Genomic DNA, 17,443 nt, shown 5'->3' with positions numbered 1-17,443 from the left:
AATCTCACCCCTTCCCTAACCAACCATTTAGGTCAATCAATGATGGGCAATAATGGCATGAGAAGCAAGGAGAAGAAAGTGGAGAATTATTCATGTTGAATGATATTATTATTCAATGTGTAATTCTCCTATTATGTAATTTATGTTGTGGATGCCAATGATGCCATGTAATTAATTATAATAGTTATGGCATGAATGAAAGTGTATGATCATGAATGGGAAAGAGTAAGCCCATGGTACATATGCTAAATAAATAAAAAGAATTAAAGTAAAGAGATGTTAAAGGATAAAACATAGGTCCTGGAGCAGTGAGTTTGTAGCTCCAGTTTGACCTATCAAACAAATGAGTTAAGTCACAAAATTTGGTAGACTCATAGTACACATCCCAAGCTTTAACATGAAATATAGATCATCTCAATTGTATGTGTACACAAGGAGATACAAATTTCCAAATTTGACCCACAGAATCTGGAAGTTCCAGATTTTATGAAATGAACAGTAATATTTATTGATTAAACTGTATGAATTGGGCAAGGATAAGTCCATTTTGATATTTTTTTTCCTTAAAGATAATTAAAGGAGCTTTCCATAGAATTTTAGAACGCCTCGATACGATTTTTATGGAATTAGTTATGAATTTTTGAAGCTGGGCCTGTAATCTGAAAGTTAAACAGTAAATAGTAACCCGAGTAATTATGTTGAAATATTAAATCCACGGGCTTGTGTCGTGATCTGCTTGAACCATAACTCTTGCGAATGCATACTCTAAGGGGTTAAAGGTAGGACGTTTCACAGGTCGTGACTTAAACAGACTGAGAGCAACACTGGATAATAGAGGGTTGAGGTCGCAACAAGCCATAAGTTAGGTCGCGACTCAATCACTTAGGTCACGACTCCAAATATATGAGGTCACGACACAAAGTCACAAAGAGCTATATTCGCAAAATATTTGGAAAAAAAATCACTAAGTACTTAAACCAAATGCTGAACAACTAAGCATAGAGTTCAAAATTTCAAGCAATTGGCTAAAACACTTAGGATCAAGCTAGAATAAAATGCAAAATGCTATGCAAGAATGCAAATGTAAATGTATAGAAAAACAAGATATTTGGTTCTATTTCTCAAAATTTTTGATGCTATGAAATGCAATATTTAAGTTCAAAAACTAGAACTCTACGAGAATTGACCCAAATCATAATGGTGAGAAAAACCAATTACTAGGCAACCAATTAAATGGCTCCCCAGCAATGGTGCCATTGATCAATGGCCGGACTGTCGCCTTCTGAATCGTCAAGAAAGAGAGTTGCACCAGATATAATACAGTATAGGATGCAACCAGTCGTTCTTCTCGAGAAGCTTGTTATTGGAAATCCTAGTCTAAATTGGTTTTCAAAAACATTGTAAAAAGGGGATTTTAGTTGTTTTAAAAGTGCTGCAACAAATGTAAAGTGCAGAAAGTTAATTATTTTTGGTATTTTAAATGAATGAAGAAATATTTTGGATTAAAAGGAAATTATGGTTAAACAGTCTCTTGATGATGAAAACTCAGCTATCACTGCTCTTTAGAATCATTGGGAGTTTTGGAAAACCTCTAAGTCTGAAGAAAACCCTAAGTAATCACTTGGATCCAGTGTCTTAATTAATGAAAACTCGCTTTAATCAAAGTTAATTAACAGCTCTTAAGACACTACTGAAAACTAATTAGAGTGTAGATGAATGGATAATGCAAATGTCCTCTAAATGCCAATCGACAAACACAGAATACCAAGCATGTAGATTAATCACAATAATCACTGAAAATCAAGCTGAACACAAGGATTCAAACTGAAATATTATATAGATTAATCAACATTAACATCATCCAATCCAAATACAATATAATAGTCTAAACACTAGATTTACAATCATAAACCAAGTTTGATAGAAGTGCAGAAAGTTCCTAAATCTAGAAATATTCAACACAGCATTAAACAAAGGTTTAGACTATAGAAAAAAACTCCCTAACTAGATTATTGAGCTCAAGCTTCGTTCTCCATCACCAAGAGGCTAAGGGGTTTAGCCTCTCATGCCTTTAAACCAATCACAATCGCTCCAGGAATGAACAACCATGGTTGAAGCTAAAAATAAAGTTGGAAAAATGGATAAGAAGGGTGTTGGAATGGTTTGATCGGTCCAAAATTTCAGAAAGTGATAAAGAGATGAAGAAAAATGAAAGTTTTGGGTATAGGATCAATGAAGACTTGAGAGGAAATTATGGTGGCTCAATCTTATGCAAATCTGCAGACTAGAAGAGTATCTTTTTGTGGTGGCTGACCCTCTTAGGTATAGAAGCTTAGAAACCTATTCCAAAATGCACAGCTTCACTTAACGCACTCAGGTCGCGACCCCAGGAATGCAAGGTTGCGACTTGGGGGGGTCAGGTCGCGACTTGATAAGTTCCATGTCGACTTGGGTCCAAAACACATAATTTCACTAAGAGGCATCCAAGTCGTGACCTAAGGTGTCCATGTCGCAACCTGGGGAGGCAGAACACTCCCAACTTTTGTGTTTTGGTCCTTGTAACATTTTGGCTCCATCCATGCTCCATCATGATTCTTGGGTCCTTCTCCAATTGCCTGAAAATCACAACAAAGAGCTTTGTAAAGACCAACTGATTATAGATCAAGGCAATTAAAATTTAGAAGAAAAAAATGACCCTTTTTACCCCTTAAACAGCAAAATACAATGCATGACTCAATGTAATCAAATATATATAAATGCATGTTGTCACACCTTACTTATATAATACCTTAGCATTCATTTAGAACTATTCCAGACCACTTTGGATGGTCTTAAGCTTAAAAATTTCAATTTGGACGTTAATTTTCGGAAAATTACTGTTCACTGTCCAGTTTTCAGATTACAGGTCCAACTTTGGAAAATCATAACTAATTCTAGAAAAATCGTATGGAGGTGTTCCAAAATTCTATGGAAAGCTCTTTCAATGCTCTTTAAGAAAAATATTTAACTGAACTCATCCTCACTGAAAATGTACAGTTTATTGGATTAAAATTACTATTCATTTGGTAAAATCTGGACTTTCCAGATTCTGCGCCTTAACTTCGAAATTCATATCTCATTGTATACACATCCAAATGATGTGATTTACCACTCATTTTAAATCTTGGGATGTGCACTAGAAGTCTGCCAAATCTCGTGATTTAACTCATTCATTGATAGGTCAAACTGAAGCTCAAAACTAACTGCTTCAGGACCTACGTTTTATCCTTTAATATCTCCTTACTTTAATCTTTTTATTTCTTTGACATACCTAACATGGGCTTACTTTTTCCCATTCATGCTCATATACTTTCATTCATGCCATAAACATCCTAAGCACATACATTGAATTGATGGCATTCATAACATAACTTACAACATAAGAGAATTATACATTGAATAATAGCATCAATCATTAGCATTAATAATTCTCCACTTCTTCTCCTTGCTTCTCATGCCCTTAGTGCCCATCATTGATTTGACCTAAATGGTTGGTTAGGGAGGGGGTGAGATTCAGGGGAATCTCAGTAGCAAACAATACCACATAATCATGCTAGATGGATGCTCATGCACTACACGTAACTTGTTTATTCTCTTGTTAATTAGTGACATACTAGCATGCTCAAAGCTAACTTCTTGATGCATGGCCATGGAGACATAATCTACTCATCATGAATAGCAATTACAGCAGCTAAAACATGTCACAACAACATGCAAATAACATGTACACGGCAACACACAAGCATACCATATCAAGCAATGACAATAGATAAGTTCACTACCTTGCACCTCAAGCTTTCCTCTTACTTTTCCTTTGACTCCCTTGACTTTCCAACCATGTGGGCATTCGGTCAATATCACTAAACATCCTCTTGGATGTTCCAAAGGTCCTAAACATAGTCATAATGATCATACAATCTATTAGGACCACTAGATTACATAAAGTTCAAAGCTAGCTCTCTTGAACCTCAACCTTTTCTCTTAATCTTAGGGTTTTCTTTCTAGCTTTTCTAACATAAATCTCATCATTTTCCATCCTTATGATCCATTTCTTGTCAATTAGGACCACTTTAGATGGCTTTAGATTCAAGAATATCAAATCTGAAAATTTTGGTTCGCGGGTACTGTTCACGCAGAATCTCCAGAATTTTTTATCAACTTTCAAAATTCATAATTAAATCTAGAAAAATCCAAATTGAGTGCTTCCAAGTCTCACTGAAAGATAATTAAGTTAAATTTAAATTAAAAATAGTTTCAGGAACCAGTTCTACTCAGAACAGTACCAGAATTGTACGGAACTCGATAATCTCCCAAAAGTTCAACACTGTTTCCAGATTTCAAACCCTAACTTTGAAAAATCACCATAAATCGCACACATATCCAAATAAAGTGTTCTACCCATGGATTTAAAGCTCATAGAGTGTACTTTAAGCATGCCAAATTTCAGAACCAGATATGAACAGTAACTAATTTGAAAAAGCCATCAAATCAGCACGTAATTCTTCCAATTTTCATATAGATCCACTTGGATCTACCATACTTTGAGGTGTTCTAGCAAGATCTAACAACCAAACTCCCTTCCCCACTCATCAACCATTTTGACCAGCCATCAAAAGGGAGAGAAGACATATTTTCAACCATAAAAGAGAAAGAAACCAAGGCAAGAACACATCTAGAGCCAAGAACTCACCTTGAACCTTGATTGTATGACCAAAGTTGATGCCTTTCTCTTGGTTTTCCCTCAAAACTCTCTCTTTTTCCCTCTCTTCATGCCTTGCACGAAATTCCCATCTGATTTAGGGGAGAGATGAGCTCATTAATGTGTACAAAATATCCCACCAACCATCATTAATGTTATGCCAAGTGTCATTAGCCTACTTAATCTTAATCCTCTCTCTTAATTAACTTAAATCATAATGTAATTAAATTCCAAAGTCAAGATCCTCTCCATTGGTAGCTTGACACTTGGAAAGCTTTAATTACCATCCATTAAAGGCTTGACAAGTGGCGACTTGTGGCCCAAGTAAAGTGCAAGACTCTGATTAATACTTTATCGGTGCACTTTTACTCCGGGTTTAACTTCTTTTCTCTAATTACAGTGCTTTGGCCTCTGTAATTATTTTCTATCAGATCCATAAATTCTCTTTAATTTTAGAGAGTATCTATGAATTTTCTTAGCCCATAACACTTCCTTTAAGCCTTGCATAAAATTCATTTACTAAAATACCCTTTTATCGGCAAAATCGACTCTTTAATTTCTTAAAGCCACTCTACTGGCCTTTTGGTTGCGGGACTAATTTTATAAATTAGTACAACCTTTCAACCCTTTAACCTCATTTTTGTATACACTTTTGAGGTCTCTTGCTATTTCAAATAATTACCTCAAACGGTGTACTTTTTACCGGTCACAACCTCATAAATTCTATTTAAGCTGCCTCAGGGGTATTTTCATCTTTTCTCTTCATAGAAGAGTCTCAGAATATTATTTCCCATTTTTTTGGGATTTTCTTGGAATTTTCTGTACACTCTTCCATTTTTGCCCTTGCTGGTCATAACTTTTTGAATTTACGATTTTACCCCTGCTTAAGCCTAACCTCATAGAACCATCTCTTTGAGGTTTCTAACTTAACCTTTGGCCTGTATCTAGTCTCTTTTCTCTTTTCGGGCCTTCGAGACTTTACTGGAGTCTCTAACCTTAATTATACCTGAGCCCCTGAAAACTTTTACTTTGCAGTGTAGTCCCTGAAACTGCTTTAACTTCCTTTTTCATCTTTGGGACTTCTGCTCACAAGGGTTTGGTAACCTATTTAATTTAGGCTATTTTTGGAACTTCTAGGCCTAAAAGTCTGGATGTTACACATGTATAATGAGGGTAAAATTATTGCAAAACATTAGAAAACACTTGAGAAAACCATATAAAAATTAGGTTTTATCAACTACCTGTAGCTGCGATGAAGTGCCATTTTATAGATACTTTTAAGGATTGTTCTGAACTATCTTTCATAGCATTCTTTCAACCTTTTTCCATTCTCTGGAGTATCTTAAGGTGCTATTGACCTGAATTCATTGATTCTTTGATTGATTGATTCAATTTCTTGATTCTTGAAGATTGAATTGTTTTAGGTGCTTAATTTCTTGAAGTAGCCTAAGTGTTGTATGACTCGATCTGGAAAAGAAACACTTTTACCACTGGACACTGAAATAAATAAGACTTTGAGAGTACATAGGAAAGAAATATTACTTGAGGGTACTAGTTGTTTACATTTTGAACATCCTAAACCTTTTACACCCCCTTTTTCACTACATTCTAAATATTCTTGTGATTCATTTGAGTTTTCTAAATCTGATTCTTCACTTGGCAATTACATAGATTATCATTTTATCATGGGTCAGAATAATATGTCTAAGGATAATGAGCCACCTAGGGTTAATGAAGTTCATAGAGAGGAAGAAAGGCCTAATGTGAATAATGTATAAGAGCAACAAGCTGAAAACAATAGAGCTAATGTTAGGCATAGAAGCATAAGAGAAATGAGTTCTTCTAATGTCGACTATAATCCTTATGGCTTCTACAATTTTAATGCTAATTTTGAATTAAAAGGAGCTTTGATAAGTGCCTTACCTAAATTCCATGGCAATGCAGGAGAGGATCCATATAAGCATCTCTAAAACCTTCACATGATATGCTCATCCATGAAGCCTCCTGGAGGCCACCTTGATGATGTATTGAGTGAAGCCTTCTTGTTTTCTGTGGAAGGCAAGGCTAAGGAATGGCTGCACATGTTGCCTCAACATTTTGCAACACTTTCATGGGAGCAATTAAAGAAGCAATTCTTGGAAAAGTATTTTCCAGCTTTAAGGACAGCTAGAATGAGGAAAGAAATCTACAGTGTGCAATAAGGGATTAGAGAAAGCTTGTATAAGTATTGGACAAGATTCATAGTCCTCCTTGCCAAATGCCCACATCACCAGATTTCCCAACAACATTTGGTTCAATATTTCTATGATGGATTGCTAGATCATCAAAAGTCTACCATTGATGCTGCTAGTGGTGGTTCTTTAATTGATTTGACTTCTTAAGGTGCTTGGGATTTGTTAGAGAAGATAGCTGTAAATAATCAACAATTTAGAGTTAGAGATACTGCTCAAGTACATAGAATATGGGCTTAGCAAACTGACAAAATTCTTAATAAGTTGGCCATTCTAAGTGATCAAATGGTCTGCATGCAAAAGGCCATGCAAACTCAACAAAGCCACCAAGTTAAAGCTCTACACTCTACCCTTATGACTTAAGCTCTTATTCCTACCACTTGTGATGTGTGTACTAGTCCTATGCACACTACTCTTAATTGTCCCTCCATGATTGAGTCAAGAGATGTAGCTGTCATGAACTTCCAAAGACCTAACCAATTCTCTCAAAACACTTACAATAATGGTTGGAGAGGAGACTTCACACCTAAGTGGAGTGGCAATGATAATAGAGGATTTCAAGGTGGTCTAGGCAAGGAAAATATGTATAGAGGTGCTGGAAATTCTCAAGGACAGTTTGGGAATGCCTCTATGGGAAATTATGTAGGACCATCTACAACAAGAGAGATCCCAATTCAAGAACCAAATGGAGAGGGCACTTTATTGAAGATGATGAGCAAGCTATGTGACAAAGTGGAGCAACTTAAGGTCAAAAACAACAATCTCCAAGCCTATTTTACTCAAATAGTAAGTTCTAAAAGCAAAGAAGATGCTAGGAAAGGAAATTTGCTATCCAACACTGTAATTAATCCCAAGAGCCTAAATGCCATAAGCTTGAGAAGTGACAAGCTAGTTGGGAAGAAAGATGAGGAAAGTGAAGATGAAGATGTAGGAGTTGATTTTGATAAAAGTTTACAACTCAAGGAGCCAACCCCTATAGCTATACCTTCATCTGAAAGTATGAAAGAGAAGAGCACCTTAAAGAAGAAGGCCACTACACTTGTGAATGATAAAGAGGATGTTGGAGCTGCTAAGGGAAGTCAACCTCACACTCAAGAAACCTCTTACAAAAAAGGTAATGAGGTAAATCTTCAAGAACTTCCCTTTCCACATTCTTAACTTCAAGGCATGAAAAAAGCTAGTTCTAAAAAGAAAGATGATGACTTGTTTGAGCTGTTTAGCAAATTGGAAGTTAATGTACCTTTACTTGAGTTGGCCTCTCAACCTAAATATGCTAAAATTTTGAGGGATATGTGTAAATATAAAAAGAAGTTCAAGCCTAATAAGATGGTCCAAGTACCTTCTAATGTTAGTGCACTTTTTAAGCCCCAACTACAGGTTAAGTGTCAAGACCCGGGGAGTTTCACTATACCTTGCACCATGTGAAGGACCACTATTTTGAAAGCCTTACTAGACCTTGGAGCTGCTATTAATATGATGCCCAAGTCAGTCTATGAGTCCCTAGGTATCACTACTCTTAAGCCCACTAGTGTTATGTTGCAATTAGCAGACGACACTATTAGATATCCACATAGAGTGCTTGAGGATGTGTTAGTAAAGGTTAAGGATTTGCTTATTCCTGCAGATTTCTATTATGTCGAAGGAAAGCATGAATGAAGGTGCATTAATCCTAGGTAGACCTTTCATGAGAACCGCTAATACTGAAATTAAAATGAAGGGAGGTTCTATCACTATGAGTGTAGGTATTTTGTGCATTTCAACATGTATGAGAGTATGAAGCAATCTAATGAAGATTATTCTTTGCATGATGTGTACTTTATTGATGAAATTAAGGATCATTTGCATGTTAATAATGATAGAGCTTCTCATAAGGTTGTTGAATCTTCTAATACACTCATGGTCCATCACCCCCATTCTACCCCTTCTTCTATTTCCCCTCCCATGATAGTGATTTATTGTGTTCTAATGCTTGTTCATTGGATTACACTTCTTCCACTACATGTACTATTTCATGTGACAATACTATGCTTGTTAAACCTCCCACTAAACCCAAAGTGTTAGAGAAAGATGTTTCTTGTGATGATTTTGCAGGGTATATTGGAGCTGTGAGGTATCAAACTAAGAAGCCATTGAATTTGATCAAAGCATTGAGGGAGATAGGGTAACCTGTCAAGGTCTTGTGTGAGATTCATCATCCACCATCAAAAGAAGAGACATCATTAGACCCTATAACTGAACAAGTGATGAGTCCGCTTCTTCCACTACATGCTTTGATATTGGATCCTAAGACACTTGCCAAAGGAGCTCTCCAAGTCGATAAAGAGGAGTATAACGTTGGTGACTATGTAATGGCTTATGTTCCTAGCTACTCCACACCTCATGAAGACTTCAAAGACACTTGGATAGGACCTTTAGAGGTAGTCTCAAAGCTTTCAAATAGAAAATACAAAGTGAAGGATGGCTTTGGCAAGCATTTTCACTCCAGAGCTAATAGCCTCCGCCTCTAGCACACTAGTTGCAAGCCTTCATGATTAAGATTGTATCTCTCCTTTTCCTTATTCTTAGTTATCTACATTGAATTCACTGCAATGTGTTGTTAAACAAGTGTGGGGGAGAGATATGCCAGTAGGAAAAGGGTAGTTTTTAAAGTTTGTGTGACGTTTTATCTTTCCACCTTATTCTTTGTAGTTCTAATCATACTGTTGAGTCTTATTTTGGGTTGTATTGAGGACAATGCAAGGTTTAAGTGTGGGGGAGCATTTAGTGCTTTGTTTGTTTTGTTTTGTGCTATGTTTATTTTGTTTAGGTTTAGTTTTCAAACTCTCTTTTTGCAAAAGGGACTCATTTTGGGGGTCTATTTTTCAAAATTTTATCTACTTTTGGATTGAATTGGCATGTCTTGTATCTCAATTGCATTTTGGTTGATTGTGATTCCCTACTTATTGAAATGAATTGTGAATGTCATATGCATTATGTTCTAAGAGTGGTGTATATACTAGGCTTGATGAGTGTGATAGGAACAAGAAGCCTAGTTAGAAGGATTTGAGCCTATCTTTCATTTCATTATATGTGTCTCATCCAATTAGTCTATTGTTCTCTAGAACTTGTCTTGGTTCTTGCTTGAGGCTGTATTTGCATTGACATGATTGAGATAATATAAGCATTCATTTAAAAAGCTAGTTCCACCAAAAAGCCAACCTTGAAAAGCTAATCCTTTGTTTAACCCTTTGAGCCCATCATTTTCATTTCTTCACTTTTTTTACATAGGAATGAACTTAATTGTATTGTATCCATATCTTTTCTTGAGTTAGACAACCTCTTACATCAATTGAAAGAAGAAAATGGCTATTCTGTGAGATTTAGTCGCGGCAAAGTAACCTTTTAGCCATGACGAAATTCCCTGAAAAGAAGGGGGGAAAAAGAATGGAAAAGAAAAAAAAGTAAGAAAAGAAAAATATATACAAAAAAGAAAAAAGAAAAGAGAATAGAAAAATATATATTATTGGAATAAGTGAGCTTCATGGAGTTGTCTTCTATACTCTTATGCATTTAATTGTATACAAGTATTTGGTTTATTCTGTTTTTGATTCTCCTTATCTCCCTTCCAATACATCCATGCATTTAACCCTTCATTTGGTTTATTGCAGGTCCGATCCATCTTGCTTTTGTCTCATGGTCTAGGGTCTCGAATTTAGAGAACTGGACCCAAACTGACTCACCAACGGCCAATGATGGTGCTCCTACATCTTTTTTGACTTCAGATCATTAATAGGAATGTCAAGTATTTGGAGATGGCCAATGAGGTGGCTGATGTCACATTCATCCTTCCCTGACAACGGCGCCACTTGATTTGAACTTGTTAGTCGCCTTAGGTTAAATCAAAAATAAAACCAAATTATGCAGTAAAGCACAACTCGGGTTGTGTCTCTTGAGGAGCCTTTTATTAATTCCTAAGTTAACTAAGTGACAAAGAATAAAAAGGGGGGTTGAAAAAGGATTTTTCAATTAATAAAACTAATTATAAAAATAAGAAATAAATCTAAACTATTTTTTTGGGTATTTTTAATAAAGAAAGAATGAAAAATGTAAATTTGAATTTTAGAAAATCAGTAATAAGAATGCTTCTTGAAAAGGGAATGTAGCTATCCTTGCTTAATAAAAGGTATGGGAGTAAAATAATACACCAAGTTAAGAAAAACAACCCCAAATACGGTTTAGGTCAAGTAAACTCAACACTTAACTACCCTAAACGCTAGATAGTAATCAAGTTATTAAGTTACTTTTAAAAACCACTTGATGTGCAATTTAAATTGAGTTAATAAACTTGTTTCCCTCTCAAAGAATGCTCACGGAGACACTCAATTGCAATATATTGCAATTATAAAATCTAACAACATGCCAGATAAGATAATTTTAATGATTGCAAAGGAAATATATATAAATTCAAATCCCAAGTAATACAACTCAAATTAAACTGCAAAAATCCAATTAACAGAAATTATAACGCATAATCTCAGTCTCTAAATCAAATGAAAACATTCCTAACACAGGAAAAATCTAATGAAGTCCAGAAGAAAATTAATTAGAAAACTAAATACTCCCCTAGTTGAAGCTCCAAGCTCAAGCTACTCCTCCATCTCCAAGAAGCACAATAGAATTAGCCTCTCATGATTCTAGAAAAATCCACAATATATTTGAAGCAATAAGAGTCCATGAGGCTGCAGAGGTTGGATGGAAATCAAGTGAATAATGATGGTGTGTGGTTTGTGATGTTGAGGAAAGGATATGAACTTCTTGTGTGTGCGGCTTGGGTCTTGATGGAAAGAAAAAGGATGCGTGCGGTTTGGTGGTGTGCATGGGTATATAGGTATGTGGCGTGGGGGTATGGATATGAAGAGGTTATGATAGTGGCGTATGAGTGTGGTGTCTCTCCTGATTGTTAAAGGGGGGCGGTATACATATAGGAATTGAGGGAGGCGGCTGAGTGATATTGCGTAAAGGAGGGGAGATATATCCGAATCAAATTTGAAGGAGCAAGGATAATTTCTGTGTCCTCTTTTTGAATCCATAAAAATATAGATAATATCATAATCTGATGCCATCCAAACTGTGTCTCCAATTTTCCTTTTTTTTTCTTATTTCCTTCCTTTCAGCTTTCCCATTATCTTTATTTCCTTATTTTTAAAGCCTGCAAAAGATAAATTGAGATACTATCACCAAATCCAAAATCAATTATTTAAAAAGAGATAAAAATATGATAAGATCTCTTATTAAATCTCTAATTTCATGCAATCAGTATTTGATTCAAAATACCTACAATCAATGCAATTTATCCCACTTTAATTGATAAATATCCCCAAAAAGACATTAAATAATATATTAAAACAGGGATTTATCAACTCTTATGCATTTAATTGTATACAAGTATTTGGTTTATTCTGTTTTTTATTCTCCTTATCTCCCTTCCATTACATCCATGCATTTAACCCTTCATTCATTTGCCTTTTCAACATTACAACCTAATAAAAGTCCTATTGATCTTTTATGTCATTGCTACTACTGGTGGAGAGCTTAGAACCACTACAAGCATATGGTAGAGCAAAGTTAAGTGGATGTTGAGTGAAATTAACCCTTGAGAGTTTAGAGTGAAACATTTATACTTGGGAGGTTTCTTGAGCATTCATTTGGGTTAGTCTTTGCACCATTTGCCTAGTTCTTTTACCATATGACATGAGCATGGACTTGATGTGAGTATGGAATTGTGATTGCCAAATATGATTCTTGATGCTTGCATGGTACATTTAGTCCTACCTCTTGTTTTGCATTAAGTGTTTTGCCCAGGAGTATAAAAGCTAAGTGTGGGGGAGTTGATAAGTCTCATATTTTATTATATGTTTCCCAGTCCAAACTAATGCTTTTGTGGTCTTTAATTGTGTAATTTGGGTTAAGATAGAGGTTATTGTGCATAAGGGGTATAACGGTTAATTATGTGATTTTATATGTTAATTCCTGAGTTTACTTCATTTATTGACTCGTAAGTATCCCACATACAATAGAATAGATGACTATGAGCTTAAATTGATGTTACAGGTCATCAAAGGTTTAAGAAGATCAAGGGAACCTGGTTCTACCTATATTGTCGTAACCAAATATGGTTTTTACCATGACTAATATTCTTTCTGAGGGAAACACTGTCACTTATTCGTACGGTGTCATTTTTAGGTTAGTCACGACCAACATATTAATTAGTCGCGATTAATATGTGAAATCTTAAGATTTAATTTTAGAACGCATGCCAGTTCGTCATTGAGCAATTTTCCCTATTTTTCTACTTTATTTCCTTCGTCCAAAGCTCTCCTACTTCATCTCTCTTCACTGCCCTACCATTCTCCACCATCAATTGATCATTTCTACCTCAATTCTTCCATTTTCCACCGATTATTCTCCTCTATTTCCCCTTAGATCAATGCTGCTATGGCCATGGAAGTTGCAGAGCTTGGTGAAGCTGTGATTTCAGTCATGAGAGGCTAGATCTTCATTTCTTGGTGTTCAATGAAGCCAATCTGAGTTTCTAGAGCTGCAATTGGGAGTTTCTTCTACCTTAATCTTAGCTTCACTCTCTACATTCATAGATTGTAGTTTCTATGGTTTAGATTTGTGATTTGTGATTGTAAAGAGGTGTAATCTGGTTGTTTTACATGGAGACTGAGATTTAGATTGTATTCTGCACTTTAATTGAGTAATTGAATTGATATTTCCTTCTGTTATATTGATTCTTCCTTCTTAAGTGTTTGAATCTCTTGATTGACCAGTTAGGGTGCTAACATTGTTAATTAAGAGAGTAAAATACCTCTTGCGGAGCATAATACATATTAGGCATTAAGTGATTTTGATGAGCTAGGGTTCTAGTTCATTGATTTCATTATTTGTAGAAGGTCTTCACAAACCAAGTCTAATAAAGAAATTGAACTCAATCAAGAGAGAAACTGGGATGATTGGTGGATTTGACCATCAAGAATAATTCATACATTGCATTCACTTCATTCATTAAATACAGAAATTACAAAGAGTTTAGATAGTTGTACTTTAGGTTTTGATATAGTTACTAGTTATATACACACTTCATACATTATACTTGGTTAAATTGATATTTGTGATAAGATTACTAAGGCATTCAAAGGTTCCTCAAGAGATCAGCATCTAGGTTAGTACTACTATATTGTATTTAGCTTAGTTTTATTTGATAGTCTAATGATAGGGCTTCATCAATGTGTTATTATGAAATTCGGTTGATTATGCATTTGTGTCATTTTGAACCCTGTGCATCTAGTTTGGGTGGGGGAAGGAGATAATTGAAATTATTGAGATTCGTATACTTGCCACGTGGTATTGACCTCTATATGGAGCTCTATGGTTGGCCACCATTATTGTCCCACTAGTTCTTTGAGGGATTGCAACACCCCACTAGTTCTTCGACTGGGGACCCATGGTCCACCGAGTGCTCTGTGGTCTTTGGCTGATCCACATCACTCATGTGGTAAGCTTGTCAAAGTTGCTAGTCAAATGGGAAGAACTTAGCCCATAGGTCTAGTTGGCGGAAATAAGGAGGATATAAGGATGGATTTGGGTTCACAAATTGTATATGATATAGGATATTCATGGATATTTATATCTTTTAAATAAATAAAAACTATGTTATCTCTTTTGAAATGTATCAACTGCATGAGATTGGTGGAAATATTTGTCTTATATGATTATTGTGAGTTTAAATGTTAAATAAATGCCTATCAACTATTATTAACTTTGTGTATCCTACCTGACACCTTGCTAGCCCATGCTAGGGTGTATGATAGGTAGGGATTTAGTTACTGAGATGCTATCTTACTCCCGTTGCTTTGCCATTTTCAAGAAACAATACGGTAGCGAGACCTTCGGGGAAGACTCCTGAGGCTTAATAGCTGTAGCTGATAGTGTAGAGCTTCTGGATCTTATTTTATGTAATACTTTCGTATATTGCTACGCATCAAGACTGCATTTATTTGGGATTTATTTTACCTTCTTATATTTTTATGTCGTTTGTCTTAATGAACATATTATACCTTTTATTTTTGGTTTATTTTGTTTGGACACTGGATTGGAGTGCTAGTAGTGGGCCTAAGGCCCTTAGGTTGCATGTAATTGAATTATTATGGATCCATAATGTGATAATGGCAATTTCTGCAAGTTTAGTTGTTGTTAGTATCGACTGAAATAGTTAACCTGAATTGCTATTATAAATTATCATTTAAGGGCATGTTGTTTTATAACTATATTAGCTATGACTAATCTCTCCTAACAATGTTTGCGTGTGGATGTGCTATATGTTGTTGATTATTGATATAGGTTATTTCTTTTCTAACTATGATAGACTTAATTGAGGTCGAATGCCTTTCTATCATGGTTAGCCTCTTATTGATGTGATTATTCCTAAATAACCACGATAGGGTATGTTTACTAGTTTTAGTCTTTTCTATCATGGTTAGTTAGTAAGTGGCGAGGTTACAGTGACAAACCATTAATTATTACCAAAAAAAATCTAGTATCCGATGCCTCTATCCAAGGTTTCCTAAAGAAGTTTATTTTGCAGAATGAGTTTTGGTCCTCATCCCTTTGATGAGTACCCTAAACCCATCAGATCTAGACCGTTTATATTTGATTTGAATGGCCTAGATTTAAAATTTTTAATTAATTATTTTTAAATAGAAAAAACTATTTTTTGAAAGAATGATAATTAAGAGATCATCACTATTTTAGATTCTATACATATTAAAATAATTATTTTCAATAAATAATAAAAAAAGAAATCAAATATGGACCATCCAAATGAGATATGGATGATTTAGATTTGGTAAGCTTATCGTGCTCATCAAAAGGATGAGCACCGAAACTGATTCCTATGCCAAGAGATATTTGAAAATTATAAGGCAATATTATATTCTATATATGTAAATAGCCAAATACACACTCATACAAGTCATAACTTTAAAATATATGCAGCAAATAGTTTGAACCGGACATATATTTGTATTAAAAGATTAACTAAACAAGTCCATCTACAAAACAAGCTTGATAGAATTCATAATTTCATAATCTGTTCAAAATTTATAATAACAAATCACATGTATATATAACGATAGCCCTCCAAAGAAAGGGTACATTATATTGGAGATATAAACTAGCTAGACTAACAGAACTGCCAATGGTGATTGCATTAAACACGCGTGACATAAGTGGTTATAGGTTCATCAACACTAGGAGTCTGCATCTGGTAAAAGGTGGTCTCTCTTTTCCTACACTTTTCACACACGGACTGATCAGTTGTGGCTTTTGGTTTTTGTCCATGCTCACACTCGAACAAAGCTTTTCTTTTGATCTTCTCGTTCTCCTTTTTCCTTCTATTACTAGCTATGTCTTCTCTTCTGATGTCGATGAGCCGTTTCAGAGCCAATTCTCTGAGCAAAACTTTTCTTTGGAAATCTGGGTTCTTAGAATCCTTAAGGATAAATAACAAGGACCCTATCCTTGATCTTTTGAGGCCCAAAAAATGAACCCCACTTTTAAAATAGTACAACAGACTCCACTACAACAGAAACCCTAATAGGGTCACATGCTTTAGCTTTATCCATGACTGCTCCATCAGTCTCCCTTGAAACCCTAAAGAACGCCTCTTGAAGAATTTCCCTTATTTTTTCTCGCGTGGCATCTCCAGATTTAATCACATTTTTCTGTTTTGGAGAAGCAATGGGGTTTAAGGATGCCTTAAGTATTTCAGAAACTTACTTCTTCTTCTGGTCCTTGCTTGTGTTTTCTGCAAAAACAGTTTTGGAGCTTTTGATATTAGAAACAGTTTTGGCTTCAAAGGTTGATGTTTCAATATCATTATCAAATTTCTCAGCCTGAGGAATGTCCATAACAACCTTAGGCTAAATCACAAAAGCATTCTGAACCTTCTGATGAACCTTCTCTTTCTTAATTTTGCTTATTTCCTTGATGATTATGGCTTTCCATATCTCTACCACCTCCATAGCAAAATCCCTAATCTTCTTTATGGGATGCTTTGTTAGAACTCTTAGATGTTTACCCACCTAGGTTGATATCAGAATTTGATAATCAACAGAAAAATTCTTGAGCAGCTTGAACGCATCAAGAAATTGATTTTCATCAACTTCGTTGGCTGTTGAGTCAGCAGCTTTCTTCACTACTTCTTACAATCGGATCAATTCTTTCTCCATCATAGAATTGAGACCGAACAAGAAAAAGCAATGAACTGAGTTAGAAACTATGGAACTGAAGTATCTCTAAACCGAAGGACCGTAGTATCTCTGACTAAAAGGATAGCTGTGATTTTTTTTTTTTTTTTGCCAATAAAAGGACAACTGCGATGGTTGGATGGCGCGTGACTAAAAAGTGTGTTTGACCGGCTCTCTCCATTGTC

General features: G+C 35.3%; 1 pseudogene; it reads right to left on the bottom strand.

The window, feature by feature from the left end:
- Positions 1-16,192: 16,192 nt before the first annotated feature.
- On the bottom strand, positions 16,193-16,919 carry LOC114755762 (transcription elongation factor TFIIS-like; annotated as a pseudogene).
- Positions 16,920-17,443: the final 524 nt, after the last annotated feature.

Source organism: Neltuma alba, unplaced genomic scaffold, assembly GCF_004799145.2.
Source record: "Neltuma alba isolate B1F8T4 unplaced genomic scaffold, ASM479914v2 tig00010336_pilon, whole genome shotgun sequence".
NCBI classification, from domain to species: domain Eukaryota; kingdom Viridiplantae; phylum Streptophyta; class Magnoliopsida; order Fabales; family Fabaceae; genus Neltuma; species Neltuma alba.
Note: the sequence above shows the minus strand (reverse complement) of the source record. Positions and strands in the feature narration are given on the sequence as shown.